General features: G+C 40.5%; 1 protein-coding gene across 2 annotated transcripts in view; it reads left to right on the forward strand.

Moving 5' to 3' along the window:
* The first annotated feature begins 293 nt into the window (after positions 1-293).
* Positions 294-3,928, forward strand: part of LOC101847833 (L-fucose kinase) — a 46,412-nt gene continuing 42,777 nt past the window's right edge. Inside the window, exon 1 of one of the 2 annotated variants that reach the window (XM_005105668.3) lies at positions 294-356. The gene's annotated coding sequence lies outside the window, so the exon portion shown is untranslated. Of the gene's footprint in view, positions 357-509; positions 683-3,928 lie in introns of those variants that run through there. The other variant, XM_035971700.1, reaches the window with a different exon arrangement.

Consider the following 3,928-nt stretch of genomic DNA (forward strand, 5'->3'; position numbering starts at 1 on the left):
AGAAGAAGAAGAAGAAGAAGAAGAAGAAGAAGGAGACGGAGAAGGAGAAGGAGAAGGAGAAGAAGAAGATGAAGAAGAAGAAGAAGGAGAAGGAGAAGGAGAACCTCACTGAGACATAACAATAGCTGATAGCCTCCATTTTATTACATTTTCAATACCACAATTATTAGTATCATAATCATTATAATTATTATCATTATTTTTATTATTATTATTCGAATCTTTCTTCTAACGAGAGAAGAAAACTCGTTTGTCACGGAAAAGAGGTTAGTAGGTTTAGGTTTATTGTTCTGTCCAAAACAATAGTCGGCTAACATCCAAACACAATTTGCCTTCAGGCAGGATCTTTGCTGCAGGTAAAGGAAGTTTTTACAAATGTTCTGCAGCGAAGCGTGTCGAAGTTGATCAAAATCAAACCCACATAATATTATTCTACCAGTGTTGGTTGACTTAGATCTAGATATCTATATTCTTCTGAGAACATCTTCTTAGACTAAACTAAGGCACTAAGGCGCATCGTTTTACACTTTGACTTTTTTACTCAGACTGAGACTGAACTCCGGTGGAGTGCAACACTGTCACTTGCACTTTTTTGCTGCAGGCCAGCCGCTACTTGTGCCACAAGGATTTGCTTCTTGTGCTGTGCTATTTTGAGGAATTAAAACTTGCATCGACGCTTCAAGTAAGCACAACGTCCTTATTCATGCGAGAATCTATATTTAGGCCACCTCTATTCTCACCCGGAGTGAGAATAGTGCAGGCGAGTCTTGTGGCTATTCTCACCCAGTGCGCGTTCACCAAATTTTGCGTTCACCCTAAACCACAGAATTCTACACTGTGATAACAGAAAAATTGTAGAATTCCGTGCCGTGAACAAACGTTCCATTACAACTGTAGCCTACTAAAAACGTACAATTTTGTCTGTGGGCAGTGGAGAGAGAGAGAAAAAGAGAGAGAGGAGTAGCGCGAGAATTTCCGGGCGAAACAAAATGGCGACCCGCGTAGTTCGACTTGATTCGAAAAGTTAAATAGCCGTAGCATCTTTGTAGACAACCAAATTAATTTACTTTTGTGTTTTAACATCATTTATTAACTTTGTTTTGGTCAATTTGATCGTCCACACCGATAGACAGTATTCAGAAAGAGACAGAGAGAGAGAGAAGAGGGGAGGAGTTGATCTTGCGAGAACTTCCAGGCGGGTGAGAATAGCCACTTTCATCTATTTACTAGAATCTAAGTGAGTACCGAATCGAATATAGACAAAAATTATATTCATGAACGGACTCTGAATTGAGTCCAGCGAGACATCCATTCAGACTTACGACCCTTGTTCCTAATAAACACTAGATCTATTTTATTTCCCCCATTTAGGACACATTTTGAGATATTAATGATTACAATCGAGACGTGAGCTTTAAGTTTAATATCCAGGTACGAGCTAGATCAATATCTACATCTGGACCTCCCTGCGTCATTACATTTTAGAGGTATGAACAGAACAACCAAATTGAGTTGACCTTGCCGGGGGCAAAGTTAATTATGTTGACCAATGAGATTGCGTGTAGCGATCACGTACTCTCGACTTGCTGGGGGAAGAGGAGTTGGTAAGAGGCCACTGCTGTCAGTTTTGTGTGTGATGTGATTTAAAATAAAACAGTAGAAAAAAACAACCTTATATAACACAACAAAATGAAATTAAATATGTGGAAAGGCAAATGGTGGTGGAAGAAATGATGATGCAGTAGTGGTGGTGAAAAGACCCTGAGAGTTGTTGTCGGTTACCGTGTATTTAGACACTGTCATCCGGCAATGAAAAACTACAGTACTTTTGACGCAGTACTTAATTAATGCAGTCCTAGTAGTAGGTAGCGTAAACGCGGGCGAGTCGTGACGAGGGAAACCCAAGAGTCTTGGGGGAAACCCCAGAAGACGGCAAAAATAGGTGGCGGAAATACGTTTTTCTGTATATGGGCCAGTCGCAGAGATATAGCTAAATGCTCGCTGTAGCCCCATGTGTCTTTTTCTCGACATAGTATGCAGTAAGATGGTGTAATTGTAATTCACCATTCATGACTTTTCAAATTTTGAATAGGGGAAGGGGAATCGTTGCGACAGAAGTTACTCTTAAAATTTCTTTCATGGAAAAACATGGGTTTCTAAAGTCTTTTATTTTCACTACAGTCTTAGATTAGATTCTGTAAAGTCAAAGCAAAATTCTTTTTCATTTTTATTGGTTTTACTCAACTTGAATATAATATATATATTGACTTTCTGTTAGTCGCAAATTTATAGTTTTTGAAACATTTGATGGTTTCTATTCAAACTGTATCTCATTAAAATAAAAAAAGCCTAATTGCATAGCTCTCGTGGCCGAGGTAAGGTGTTTATCTTTCATTCAAAGGTCCTGGGTTCGAATCCGGGCAGATACTGAAAAATTTGTATCCTTTCACCACTCTTCTTGCTCTCTAGCAATGTTCTGTCGTCTGCTTTCGTCTCCACTTTCTGCTCCCACCCCCTTACCTCCTTTGCCCCGCCCTCCTCTTGGCTTCTGACTCTTTCTGCAGCCTCTCAACTGCTACTCCTTGGCTCCTTCTTACTGCTGTCTTTCAGCCACACCCCAGATCTTCTGGTAAGAAAGATCCACACTTTACCTTCTTGGACAAGGGCGAAAAATCTCGAAGGTCCCATCATGTGCAAGTTGCGAATGTTAAAAATCCCTTGGTGGTCTAAAATCGAAAAAGAGTAGGCTTCGGCTGCCACCTGGGCAGAATTCAAAATTTACTACCAACTGAAAATGTTTAATGTGTCCTGCTCGCTCGTATGACCTTATATATGCAGTGGCGAGCGCTGTAAAACACTCACAAAAAAACAAACAAAAAGCAATAGTACAATTTACACATTCTGGACCAATCGGGGGTGAGGAGGGCAAAAGGAAAAAAAAGAAAAAGGTGGGGGGATACACTGGGCAGCATGCTCTCCTGTTTTTCCCCATAATTTGATGTTTGTAATTAAGTTTGAAAATTTCTTGAAAATAATTTGTCTGCGACAGTTTTAGTGGTCATATCATGCTGCTTGATCTGCAGCAAGAATTTTAGCATTTTGACCCTGAAAGCAGTGTATCTGTGTGGGGGAGTGAAAGTAAAACTTAACCAAACACATCAGCTGTACTTCGAGAGTCAAATATAGCCCTTGCTTGAACTTTTCTATTCATGAGGTGGCTAGTAGGTAGCGTAAACATGGCCTTACGGGCACTCGCGGCCTTCCGAGTGCATGGTTTCAGTGAAATCGGGGTAATTCAGATCACTGTTTCTTTGCTCTTTCGCTATAACACACCACATGCTGTACACCTTGTAACAGTTCAGCTTTTCCTTGTTACAATGGTGTAAGTTGTTTATATGTCCAATTATTAGGGGCTGGAGAATCGCTGTGGAAAGCGAAACCTCTCGCGGTGGAATGCATGGTCGGCCGGTTAAAAAAACAACACGCCTGCATTTGAATGCTTTGTGGAAGGATTGATGATTAAATACTGTCTTTTCATTGGCGGAGAACTGTAGAGCTTTGAAAGGGCTTTGCCGTGGTGTATTTTTGGCCTTTGGCGTTTAAATAGAAAGCCTTTAAAAATACTGACAAAGTTTTCATATCATTTGTTATAACCAAATATGTAAAATACCGGCTCAAAAAAGGTACCAATAGAAAGATCAGTTCATTTTATATTAGAATAAAGTAATCGTCTTGGAATTATTTTTCATCAATCCTTCCGCGAAAATCGGAAAGCATGTGACCCCCCACGTGGGGAGGGCTCGGTACTCTTATAGTAATTAAGAAAACACTTGGAGGATGGCTTACGTTTGGTGGACTGCACCTTCAGCACTTTGGTTACGAAAACTTATAGTATTCGACAGCGGAGGGTGGATGGGAGGTGGGGGGG

Source organism: Aplysia californica, unplaced genomic scaffold (assembly GCF_000002075.1).
Source record: "Aplysia californica isolate F4 #8 unplaced genomic scaffold, AplCal3.0 scaffold00485, whole genome shotgun sequence".
Taxonomy (NCBI): Eukaryota; Metazoa; Mollusca; class Gastropoda; order Aplysiida; family Aplysiidae; genus Aplysia; species Aplysia californica.